This window comes from Vespula pensylvanica, chromosome 2, assembly GCF_014466175.1.
Source record: "Vespula pensylvanica isolate Volc-1 chromosome 2, ASM1446617v1, whole genome shotgun sequence".
NCBI classification, from domain to species: domain Eukaryota; kingdom Metazoa; phylum Arthropoda; class Insecta; order Hymenoptera; family Vespidae; genus Vespula; species Vespula pensylvanica.
The window spans coordinates 4,973,978-4,987,795 of NC_057686.1; the positions used below are offsets into that span (position 1 = coordinate 4,973,978).

The 13,818-nt window shown below is 38.1% G+C and overlaps 2 protein-coding genes across 8 annotated transcripts in view; one reads left to right on the forward strand and one right to left on the reverse strand.

Moving 5' to 3' along the window:
* LOC122637981 (E3 ubiquitin-protein ligase MYCBP2) overlaps positions 1-13,818 on the reverse strand; it is a 164,771-nt gene that overhangs the window by 96,506 nt on the left and 54,447 nt on the right. The window lies entirely within an intron of this gene.
* LOC122637989 overlaps positions 1-13,818 on the forward strand; it is a 74,569-nt gene that overhangs the window by 16,231 nt on the left and 44,520 nt on the right. The window contains exon 2 of the mRNA XM_043830581.1: positions 2,423-2,593. The gene's annotated coding sequence lies outside the window, so the exon portion shown is untranslated. The remainder of the gene's footprint in view (positions 1-2,422; positions 2,594-13,818) is intronic.

Below are 13,818 nucleotides of genomic sequence, written 5' to 3' on the forward strand. Positions count from 1 at the left end.
AACGTGGAAACGCCAAGGAAGCGAGGAAAAGCGCGCGGATCCACGCGTTCACTTTTCAGAATGAAATTCTTCAAGAAATCGTCTAAGGATGACTTTGGTGTTCGTAGCAGCGTCCGAGCGATTAAAGAGTCCTTCTTGACCTCGAAAAAGAAATCGACTCGATCAAGCTTAGAGGTCGCATTGGCTTCAACGATTCTAGGTCACGTAGATATTTTTCAATTGACTTTTTCTTCAAACTTTCAAATAACAGGATGGGCCTTGCTAAAGTCGAAAGTACATTGGTCCTTGCTTTTCTGATTATTGTTATCATTGTCCCAAGAAAAGAAAAGAAAAGAAAAAACAAAAGAAAAGAAAAATCACGAGCGAAGACGAATATTTTCACTGAGAAGTATCACCTCCGGTGCATCTATTTTAAATATCGCGATACGATGGAGCGAATGCTAAGGAAACAAAAAGAGAAAAAAAAGAACGGATATTAAAAAGCATGGCAGGATAAAGGAAAAGGAAAAATATTCCACGCGGTGGCACATCCCAGGATGGTCCGTTGGAATTGCATCGAGAGGAACTTTCGAGGGAAAAAATTTCACTAACTCCCGACACTTCTGGTTGCCCAGACTAGCAGCAAACGTTAGATATCTTATACTTTTGTTCGCTCCAAGTTCTTCCCGGACTATGGAGAATTTGACATCGTCCAAGAGATGTTAACTTTTAGATGTTAAGTCTGGCACAAAAGCAGCGTAACTGAAAGAGCAACGTAAAGCTTTTACCTTTTCATATGTCATCGTCATCGGGGATGGAGCTCGATTTAAAACGTGAAGATAACTTGGATGAATAAAGACGACGAAATTGTATACGTTTCGTCGAAGAAGTATTCGAGGTAGACGTTGAATGTTTGCACGTTCTCTTCTACCCTTCGATATTGCCTACTTTCTTCTCGTATTCGACTCTACGATCTCGATGGTCGAACGTGTTACGTACGCAAACTTGCAACAAATACCTACCTATGTATCTACCTACGCATTCGCGGAAAGACGATACATGATCATTGCTTTGAATTTTTTCAGCTTCGACGAATTTTCAACATAGGCGAGTACACACAGAGGACAAATAAAAATACGAAACTACGTTCCCGTACGGGATTCTCGTCAAAGATAGCGAGGAACTGGAGTGAAATAATGCAAGAGGGAGAAAAATACCCGAACCTCGTGTCCTCTGTGCCACCTTCTCCCCTTGAACAAATATAACTCAAGTACCGTTCTTTAGGTTTTCTAGGACTCATCTTTTCTCTTTCATCTATTTTCTCTGTTTTACGGTTTTCTCTTTATCGCATGTTTCACGGGACACCACATTTTACGCGGATAATGACGAGAAGGAATATATGTGAATATAAAAATTTTGTTATTTCCCGGTTCATTCTCGTTTGTTCCACATATAAACTTCATCGAAGAAATGAGGAACATAAAATATCTATTCTTTAATGAGCAAATGTTCGAACGTTAAAGCGAGAGGATTTGCGTGTCGATAGAATCGTAAGATCGATAGCTTGGTCAACGTGATTTCCTGACCGACAAAGTAGAGTAAATTAGAATTCCGCAAAGCCATTAACAGGAACAAACATTCTCGCATCTCCGCGTACCTCGTCTTATCTATATCTGTTTGCAAATATTTTATCTGTAACTGTAACTTTAATTCTGAGTCTAACTTTAACTCTCTCTCTCTCTCTCTCTTTCTCTCTCTCTTTCTCTTTTTCTTCTAGAATTTGTTGATTCTATTATCATCCCGACGAACTCGATACTCAGCAAAGGTCGGGTCAAATAAAAAAAAGAAATCGATTCGAGTGAGCAACGGGTGAGCGTAGAGCATAAATCGTTAGAAAAATCTATTTGATGTCGAGGAATAAAAAAATTGGACCAATTATGGTGGCACAAGCAAGACATCATACCTACGTCCCTAACGAACCGCGAATCATCGTTGGTTTTTGCACAAAGCGCATTATAAACGTACGTATAACGGAGCTTAGAACGCACGTTCAAAGAGAACGACATGCAAAAAGCAAAAGCGTCGGAGTACTTATGCGAACGTATTTAATGGCGGGAGACTTCAAACGCGTGAGAGTTGGAAAGCGAGTCAACGCGGATTCTTACGTTTCGTCGTTATAGACGCGTTTTCTATCGAATTGCTGCTAGCAATGAAAAAGGTAGCAGTAAAAAAGTTTATCCTTTTTCCATTTTAATTGAACTTTAATATCTATCGTTTCGTTTTCTTTTTTGTAAGTTTCGTATATATAAGAGGAAAAAAAAAATCTATATATGAAAAAAAGAAATATATATATATATATACATATAGATTTTTTTTTTTTTTCATCGCGAATAATAACTCAGGTTTAATGCCAAACGCACGCGATCGTATCTCTTCGTTGCAGGAGTGAACTCATCTCGTCGCAAAGGATGGAAGGAATAATTCAATCTTTCCGAAGCAGAACGAGCGAAAGTTTCGAAAAGCGCATTCTTCGTGATTTTCGCGGCTGGCTATTGGTGGGGTCGACAACGACGAAGAGGACGAATAGTTGGATGGGAAAGAGCGAATATACCAGGTCGGTCTCTCCTCTTACTCCTCCTTCTATATCATAGCAATTTTACGCTCGAACAAACGCGCCGTTTTGAAGCTCACCGAACTCGCTCAAGAACTTGAAATGATTTGTACGTTGAGTTTGACCTCCTACCCCTATACGAAGGTAGGATTGGATCTTCTTAATTCAAACTCTACTTGCCCGCGAGCAAGAGGACCAAAGTAAAGACTTTCTCACGAAACCGTGATTCTCCGATCTTGTCTTTATTCTCTCCGTTGCGCTTGACTTAACGGGCCACCGTATTAATCCGATCTCGGCTAAGATGGAAAAAATATTATCGTTTGATCGGATAATAAGACGGGGACAATAATTAATTAACGGCGATGTAAATTACGTCCGGATCAAAGACACCTTTGCATTATTTGAATATAAAATATTATCTGATAGGTAGATCCAAAAGAAAGGTATACCATTTACAAACTCTTTCGTGATCTTTCGATCGATAAAGATAATCCGAGAAAATGCAAATCAGTCCTTAATGAGTTAGCTTACGAAGCACGAAGAAGGACTCGTAGATTCTGTAAAACCGTAGCAAAGAGGAATAAGTAAACGTCGTGAAGTGAGATCGATAGGAACTACCTGGCCGTAGAAAAGGTACCGATGCCTCTACTACTTCGAGAGATCCTTTTTATCGAGAGAAAATTCTAATATCTATGCTTTTCGGTCCGTGTTGTCAATAACTTGGATTAGACCCAATAAAAATCTATTTTCCTTTTACGTTCTATCGTATGATATTCGCTTGCTGTACTTTTTATTTTCATGATATATACGTAGGTAAAAAGAAAATGTCTCGTAAAAGCTTAAAAGAAGAAAAAAAGAGAGAAAAGAACGAAAGAAAGAGCTTTTCATGCGAACACGAGATGAAACTCTTTTGCGAGAAAGAGAGAAAGAGACAGATAGAGAAACAGAAAAAGAGAGAGAGAGAGCAACAGATTTGTTAGTTTCTTTATTGAGATGGTTCAATGGGAATCTCGATCTACGTGTACGCTTAGAAAACGTTTCTCGAAGAAGTTCGAGATATAGAAAGAAAAGGGAAAAAATGAGAAAAAGGAAAAGAGAAGAAGAAGAAAAGAAAAGAAAAGAAACGACGTAGAGCGTTTAATGCACCGTAAAGGAATGCAGCGTAAATATTAAAGCGCGCGATATTATGGTAGAAGCATTTGGATCGCAAAAGAAACGTAGGTAATCGAAGAGGAGAGTAGACGACGCGGAAACGAGGAATACGAACGAAATGCTTTCTTCTTGAAGAAAGACTAGAACGTGGACGCTCGAGATAAATTCTGTCGAGCGAAAAACGAGTCGGAAACTAGGAAGGAAGCAATGCTTCTAACGAAGGCTTTTCGAGTTAAGGCGATTGTTCTACGTGTTATTACTCGGGACACCCGACGAAAGACGAGAAGAGAACGAGAGGGAGAGGGAGAGAGAGAGAGAGAGAGAGAGAGAGAGAGAGAGAGAGAGAGAATGAAAGAGAGAGAGAGACACTTCTGTTTTTGCAAAATTCAATTTCAGAAGGAATAATCTCGAGATTAACGATGCTTTTGTTTTCTAATCCTTCTCCAAGGCGATCACGAGTAACCACGCAGTTGTCTTCGTTCGTTATCCTTTCCATTTTTAACACTATAAATTTATTTTAGTTTAACATTGATAATACGATTTCATTTCAACGACAGACGCTTGAAATTTTTCCAATGATTATTCTCTAAGTTGGTGTACTACGATATTGTAATTAAATCGAGGTCGTGCTAATGAAATTCAAACTTTGTCAACGTTGTTCGAACTATACACTTTCTAATAGGAACGCTGTAATCAGGTATTAATGATAGTTTCATCGACGAGCAATATTTTAATTACAAGGTTCTATCCGCGTTGTTGCAGGTGCCAATCGTAATTACAGTTTTGAACAAATACTATTCTTTGTTAAGCGACCACGTTAATTACAACGCAATTCCGATATATGTAGATTATGTCAATTTGCCGAGGACGTAAAATCAAAAGTAAATCTATGTATGGCGTATCAATACCTGTACTATTCCATTTCGCGAAAGTTAAATAAAATGTTTACTAAATAGTACGGTTTAGTACGGAAAATTAAAAATTTTATTTCCTTCTCTCGTAATTCTACTTACTCGCCAAATGGGCGTCAGTTATACGATTGACAATGAGATGTAATGTTTTACGTCGAGATGAAAAAAAAAAAAAGAAAAAAAAGGGGAAAAAAGAAAAGAAAAGAGAAGAAAAGACAGCGAACAGAATTCGTTTCTAGTTAACAACGAGGAATAACGCGATGTCAACTTTTTATTCTTCCCGTCGAAAATCCTTTTCCCAACGTCTGCATTTTCTCTCTCTCTCTCTCTTTCTTTTTTTTTATTAACAAAAGAGTGTTACGGATATTACATGCAACCAGCCAGAGAGTTTTCACGATTTCAACGATGGCGGACGAATACGCTCTTCAGGATTAAAACGAGTATAAGTGCAATACAGGATTCCCATGCACACGCTTGCAAATATCTACACACTGGTAGAAAAAGCAGCAGCAGTAGCAGCAGCAGCAGTAACAGCAGCAGCAACAGCAGCAGCAACAGCAGCAATAGCAGCAGCTCGTGTCTTCACCGTCTGTGCAATACACGTCGATGCTTTCGCGTTCATGCATACGTGCACCCATCCTCCAAATAAACTGAGCCGCGAGTTGCGAACATTCGACCAACGATTTTCCAGAGAACTTTTCGACCGGCTGTATCATGCAATTAACCGTGCAAGAACGACCTGTGAATTCTGAGCCATTCAAAATAAACGCCAAAGATTTCACCTGATTTTTCTATCGTTTATCTCGTAATCTCATTTAACAACTTCATACCTCAACAATTTTCTTTCTCTATCGTTTTCATACAAAATTCTTTAAGATGATCGATTAAAAAGAGAATAAAGAAAATAGATCGATCGTGCAACCTTGTGAGATAAAGGTCGTTGCATTTAATAAGCATAATAGAACGTGTACACGAGATTGAAATAATCATTCTAACACGACGGAGAAAATCGTTCTCGTTCCGAGCAAGACTGTAACGCGCTGAATCACATTATTTTTCAACTTTTACAATTAACCCGGTCCGAGTCATTAAAACTTCCATACCTTGAATGGCACGAAATTGAATGGCATGCTCTCAGCGTTTACGCGCGCCATGTAAAATTGCAGTAATATTATACGGATATTAAGTTTACTGGAAAAAGTGTCTAGACACAAGTACCTCCATGTCTATGCACATACATACCTATATACGTTTTATAACGGCCATTTCTTCATAGAAAATTTTTCAATAAATTATGAAGGTATTACACAGTAGACATTTTTTAGTCTTACTTCAATTCGATGCAATTTGTTTAAACCGTGAACTCTATCAGCGGTGTTCCTGTTTCTCACAAAATTAAGCTTCTCTTTGACCTAACATCCGAGGACAGCAGCAAGGTTTGTGACTCTAATGAAGTGCCAAACAAGTTTCCAGGACAGTCGCGAGAAACTACTGAACCAAGAAGTACTTACAAGCTAGGAAGTTCCGCTCTGTAGTAATGTCTATTCGAGTAACCCCAATGCGGGTGGTTTCGAAATTAGTAGAGCTACGTTACCGCACAGCAACGTTGTGCAACTTTCAGTAATGTATTCGGTATATTCAATCTGTCAGTCTCCAGTTGTTCTAGAAAACAGCCTATAAGCAAAGTTTCCTCGATCGATCTGTCAAATCGTATCTGAATCTAAATCATTAGTTGAAATTAAGGATCGAATAAATCGTTAAAGGAAAAAAGGACAGCTGCAGTTGGTATCAAGGCAATCGATTCGTAAAACTTTTAAGATATTATTATTTAATGTTATGAAAAGAAAAGAAAAACGATGTCCTTGTGGTAGTAAAAAATCCATAAAAAATAATGGCGATCGATTATCATCGAAAATAATTTATTGATCTTAAAAAGATCATTGAATGTTAATAAAGATATCAATTTCCCACAAACGTTGAAATTATTAACACGCTATTACAAGAACGATAATCCGTTATATCGACACGTTATACCGAACACTCTCAACTCGACGGAACTTTTCTTTTGGCTGCTATCAAAGTTCGACTAACAAGTTTTTAACAATACCTATCTCAAAATGAATTCGAAAATTAAAGAAAATCTGTCGAGTAATTAAACTTCGACCATTGAGGTGAAGCAACTTTTATACCTAACTTTTATACTTGTAAACTTTTCGAAGAGGTGTATTGTCGACAAGAATCTTGTCATTGATGTACATGAAAGTATGACAAGGATTATTCAATTAATGACTTCGTCGATATAATGGACAAGGTAGAGAAAAATTATCGATGAAAATTTGAAGAATAATATTCGTTCGTTTTTTAATGAGATCAAAAATATGAACGACGATTGACGTTGGAATCGAATTCATTAATAATAAATACAGAATTTTTTACGCGAATAAGAAACGCGTTTTTAATAAGTATTTAAATAAGTAGACGATTTCGATCATAAGGAAAAGCAAGGATTGTCAACTATCTACGTAGATATAGCAAAGTAAGAAAGGATGTGCGGAATAGCGTTGGTAGCAGGTGCATAGAAATTGGGACTTCTACAATCAATTCTAACGTTCAAGTTTCTGTATTTACGAGGCGAAGACCGGAGACCGCAGAAATTCGATGTTAGCTATACGATCGTTTAAAAAACTCGATGGCGGTTTACCGACGAGCGAACGTGCCAGAAACGAACGATCGAGACAGTAATGAAAACTGTCAATATGTAATTTAAAAAAGTGGTAGATTTTCAAACGATTTCCGATTAGAGAAAAAAAAAAGAAAATGGAAATGAAAAAAAGAAATGAAAAGGAATGGGGAAAAAGAAAAAAAAGAAAAAGAAAAGAAATATTCATGCGCAGTTTTTGTGTCCTCATCGACCTGCTTTTGTAGAAAAGTATGACAACATTTACATAATTATCATGAAGGATCGATAGATAATTATCATCGGACTTGGCCGAACGCACATGTGAAATTATATGTAAAGTGCTTGCTTATTATTTCGAAATAAGAATAAACAGTCAGCATGTTGTGTACTATGTTGTATACGTTACGATCTCTACATAAATATTACGATCTTTATTTTTTCTTTTTCTTTGTGTTTTTAAATGTTTAACGTGCTTCCTACAGCGAAATAATTTCTTCGTATTTAATTGAATAATATTAAAACGAACAAAAGAAAATCTCATGAAACGAGAATCGTTTAAAGTAGTAAGAGACGAAATGAGGAAACTATGGTACGCATATTTTTCAAACGACCTATCGTTTCTCGATCTCCCTTTGGATATCTCCTAGTAAGAAAATTCTAGGTAGACGAACGATCCAAGAAATCTGAAAGGCTAAAGTAAGGATGGCTGACGGAGAAAGAAGGGGAAACCTCATTCAGGCACGGATTTGTAAGATCGTGAATTATGGCGGTAAGAAGGAGTTACATCGATCGACGAAAGAAAAAGCAAAGGTTACTACTACGGTAATGTACGGGTAACGGTAATCGAACGGAAGGATCTTTCGAACGAGAGGACGAGAATAAATTGGGAAAAATAAAGCAGTAGAAGTTGCAGAAACAAAAAAAAAAGAGAAGAACAATGGACGAAGGACACAAAGAAAAAGCTTCGAATAACATGGTATTCTTGTAAATCGGCAAAAACGTCGATTGTATCGAACATAGAAAATGGTATAGTTCAAAGGGGTATGAGAGAGAAAGAGAGAGAGAGAGAGAGAGAGAGAGAGAAAGAGAGAGAGGGATGAAAAGGAGGATAGAGCATAGCGCAAAAGTAAAACACGGAATATTAATTGACGAATTTAATCTAATTATCGCAGCAACCTGATCCAATTAACGAGGCTGCGCTAAAGCCGATGGCCCAGAGAAAGAAGAGCAGAAAAAATATATATATACATACAGAGAGAGAGAGAGAGAGAGAGAGAGAGAGAGAGAGAGAGAGAGAGAGAGAGAGTCGAGCAAAGTTAATCCGAATAAAAATTCTTTGCACCTCGTGGAACATTCGGATTTTCTCTTTTTATCGATGATTCACAGTACGGAAAGCGGTCGGATAACGAGATAATCCATTCGAAAAATCCTTCGATGGTGTACAATGCAGAGTACAGTAGAGTCACGAAATTTTTCGTCTGGCATTGCGTCTGGTTGCTCTTCGCTACGGATTTAATTCACATTATTTACGTTCTCTCTTTTGCTTTGGAGGCAAAAAAATCGAATAAAAGAAAAATAGAAAGAAAAGAAAAAAAAAGAACGAATCTATGAGGATAGTCGGTAGTTTGTAAAGCGAGCATTGCAAAAGCCAAAGTAAACTTGTTGAAGATTTTTGAAGAGCCTACCTCTCCTCCTCGACTATCTCGCCTTTCTCCATACAAGCCATTCCCATCCTTCACCACCCTTCTCTTTCCTTTTTAGCCTAATCCAGACCGTCAACTTCAAACGTACAAGTCTCGACGTACGATTCTTGATATACGCAAACGTGGATCGGATGCCGAGTTCTCAAACCGTTCTAATTACTCGAGGCTGCCTAGTCATTAGTATGAATAAGTAAACGTCTCCCGTACCGCCGCGAGGAATTAAAGTCTTTTAATTAAAAGGTCTTTTTACGGTGAATTTAAATTGCCTGATTTTCCAGAGTTACCTCTTCGCAGTTTCCCCTCTATCTCTCTCTCTCCCTCTCTCTCTCTCTCTCTCTCTCTCTCTCTCTTCCGTAAACAAATACAACTTACTTCTGTTACCGCCCATTGGTTTGTGCTCTTACCCCCGTTCGTCCCAAAGTTCGTTCTACTTCGTGTGTATCTACAGTGAACACTTCTTTTCTTTATTTTTCTTTTTCTTCCGATGTTCTGTCGTAAAACAGGACGTGGAACGAAGGAAAGAGAAAGATGGTACGAAATAGGGAAGAATAAGATTACGATAAATTTAACACGGTTCCGTAATCTAAGCAGTTACTTTGTTTCAGATCGTTTCTCTTTCGTTCCTTATAACCGAATCCCTTCCTAAAGACGATTAAAATGTTTAGATTGTAAGTGGGCTTTCCCCTTTGAAGTTAATGATCCTATTTGCCGGAGAGAAGTCTCTTTAAAAAGGGCACACCGAGAACTTTCTTCCTTCCGTTTGGAAGAAACTTTCGATAAAGGCTTAAACATCCGGGTTGACCTTATTTAAAGAGACGGCTTGCTTCGCTAACGTCGAGGACGTCAGAGAGATCCTTAATTTGTCGAACGAGAAACATCGTCGAATGTAATTAACATCCTTGGAGATAAGAGATGAGAGAGAGAAGCAAAGGCAAAGAGAGAGAAAGAGAGAGAAGAGAGAGAGAAATAAATATCGAGTATGGATCGCATTATTGATCTATATATTTGCTGTTTAAGTATGCAATATTCCGCATATATCGTAAATTTTGCGAGGATCGAGAGAAGAGAGGTAAGAAGCCGTTCGGATGTTGCGTCGGTAGTGCATCTCGCGTCAAGAGGGAATACCGTAGACTTCGACAGACTTCGGATATATACCTTAATATTACATAGCCAGGTTTCGCTGTGGTGAACACCGAACGACCAACCCATAAGCAAGCACCTAAAACCCCTGTAAATGCGAACACCATGAGATGCCGTGGCCCCTTCGATAATTCCCAAGAGAATCTCTGGAGATTCGCTTTTCTATATACAAAGGGAAAACTCTTGTTTGCCTATTTCCATATATATGTATGTATGTATTTACGAATGTATGTATGTATAGATGTATGTATGTATGTATGTATGTATGTATGTATTGTATATAGTTTTATGTTGACTGGAGAATATCACTGATGGAAATGTTCGAGAAAAACAGATGAAACGTGAGAATCGATGCGATACTCGATATATATTATCGACTCTCGATATTATATACTATTAAAAATATATTTTCAATATTCACTTCGTCGATCTTGATAGAATATTCTCTTACAATTAGAGAATTCCGTTCGGTCGATATCTCTCCAATGTTCCAGAAACGTGGAATCGTGTCTGACGATAAACGCGTTGATCCTTGGAAGCATATAGCCAGTGACTTCGTCGAAAATTTAGATCGAATTACGATGGCAGAGAGAAAGATAGATAGACAAAGACAAAGACAGAGACAGAAGGAGAGAGAGAGAGAGAGAGAGAGAGAAAGAAAGAGAAAAGGAGAGAAGGAGAAAGATAAAGAGAATGAGGCGAAGAGAAATTCTAGTATTTCTCTGTCAGACAGGCCGTTGAATTTCCTTACAATGAGATTAAATTCGACTCGAAGACGAACAAGAGAGGTTGCAGCCAAGGAATCGTAGTTCTGGTTATCCAATCGTTATCACTGTAATTAATGCCGCTCGGTGGTCGTGCCAAAGCTATCCAAGGTGCACTCTCGATCGGTTCAACGGAAGGCCGATGAAATATCTTGTAATTTGAAAGAACTTCTTAACCTCACGTAGCAAAGTGCAAGGAGGACTACGAAGAAAAAGAAGAAGAAAGAAACGAGAGAATGATTTATAGAGAAAAAGAAGGAAAGAGAGAGAGAGAAAGAGAGAGAGACGAAGATAAGGAGAAAGAGAGAGAAGAAAAAAGAAAGAAGGGAAAGAGAAATCGAGAAAACTGAAGGAGAATATGAGACTGGCAAAGACGAATCGCAAATGAAAAAAGAAAAAAAAAGAAAGAGAAAAGAAAAAAAAAAAGAAAAAAAGGGACAAGCTACGTCTGAAGTCTCATTAATTACCGCCGACCATTTTCTTCATAATGAAAAATGACCGTGAAAATAGAGCAAGTCGTGCGTAACGTTTGCTTATCGATTTAAAACTTTATTCTCTTTCCTTTTCTTTTCTCTCTTTATTCCTCTTTTTGTTTATTTTTGTATTTATTTATTCGCCTCTTTCCTTCTTTTTTAAATTTTATCGCGACAAGGGAAGCAACAACGAAGATAAATTTTATAGCTCGGTAATAACACGTGGTTCTAACCAAAGCACCACAGCGAAACGTGCGGGTTTGTATTTCATATGCGCACAAGGACGTAACAGCGATGAACAATAGGGAAAGGAGAGAGGAAGAGAATAATTAAGGGGTCGTAAATATATCACGAAGGCACGACAGATTTTGCTAACAAGCTAATAAAAAGAAAGTACGCGCGCGTTCATTATTCTCCGAGTGAAACGTAGCTAAAAAATTATGCGAAGTAAGAACTCAATATCGTTTTCCATTAATCACGAGAGCTCTTTCATCTTTCCTATACGTACGCTACACTTTTCATCGTCGAAAAGCTTTGTCTAGATTAAACAATATCGAACGATACGATACGAGGCGTACGTGATCTATTCTATTTTCTTTTTTCTCTTATGTATATATATATATATATATATATATATATATATATATATAAAGAAAAAGAAAAAGTAAAAAGAACGAAATCTCTCTCTCTCTCTCTCTCTCTCTCTCTCTCTCTCTCTCTCTCTCTCTCTCTCTCTCTCTCTCTCTCTCTCTCTCCCTCTCACATAAAAGAAAATATCGTTATATAAAATGAAACATACACAAACACAACATCAACACACACACACGCACACACGGGTATAGAGACGAACGCATAGAGAAGAATCGTATCGTTGCATCGATGTTGTATCGAGCTCTTCGAAATATCGAGCGCACGTGTATCGAGCAAGGAGTTCAGATTTACGAGGAGCCAACAATCATGACTCGTCATGATGGTGGCCGTAAACCGAGCATGGATATCGTCCATCGAAGCTAGCCATTACGCACCAGCAGACAGTTGTATCGTCGTATCGGTCGTACGGGACAACCGCGAGGACACGTCGTTAACACCACTCCATGGTTAAATAACGTTGACGGTACACGATACAGGGGGTTCTGCTTCCGTTCCGTCGATCGCAAATAATCACTATTTACGCGCCTCTAAATATCGCCATCGGCGAATGCCTTTTGAAATGTAAATGAAATATGGTATACTCACATATATTATGTATCTATATATACACCTATAAAGAGATCAAAGTACTCTACTAATTACACGTATTGCGTCTATTAACTATATTTCGATAGTCCTTTTAATATCGCAACTTAAAGTATTCATCTTTCGAGAGTCACGCTACGAAATTATTCAAATATATATATATATATATATATATATATATATATATATATATATACTTAGATAATATCGCTTTCCTTCTAGTTCCATGAACTTCTCTGTAATAGGATATTCTAGATTGAAATAGGTATATGCGAAAGAATAATGACGATTTCTACGACGCAAGAAATTTTCGACGTGATAACGCTTTGAAATCTCGTTAGAGAATGAACAAGTTAAGACTCGTTCGAGATGTATGACCTTCGTAGCGGTCGGATCAAGATGTTTTTATCGTTCTCTCTCTTTCTTTGTTTCTCTCTGTGATCTTACTACCGTACTCTCCTTCACGTGACCGAGTATGTAACCAACTATGTTTTTATCCACGTTGAGTCTCTCTCTTTCTCTCTCTCTCTCTCTCTCCTTTTCTCTCTCTTTCTCTTTCTTGCGCGCTAGTAACGCATAAACGTAAGCCCGGATATAACTAGTGGCGGTCGAAGGGAAAAACAAAAAACTAGGATAAGAAAGAGAAGGAGAAGAAAGAAAAAGAAAGGAAAAACCTACCAAGGATTACCTACGCCGACGCGAAGATACCGAGAGACAAGTTAACGCTACCCGCACGACGATGGAAACTCACCCTTCCTCGAAGAATTTTTCTACCAGAAGGTTACGTCACCAATACCAACGAACCATGACACTCAACCCGTTATTCTACGAAATTACAAAGAGAGCCCTCTGCCATCTTAACGTCGTTGAAGGGACAAAACGACTTCCTTCACTCGATACGTATCTCCTACGCTCGACCCTTCCCCTTCGCCGAAATTATCAAATCCCAGAAGACCTTCTTGCTCGGGGAAAAAAAATATAGGAGAAAAAGAAGATATTTTTACGACGTTTAGATCCTTACGAAATGAAAAGAGAAAAATAAAGGGAACGTTCTCGTGAAGTTTAAGGAATATCGAAAGAAGACTCGTCGTCGTCGTTGTCGTCGTCGTCGTCGTCGTCGTGTTGTATCGAAAAATTTTCTTCAATTTTTAAAGACATCGATGTTGCGA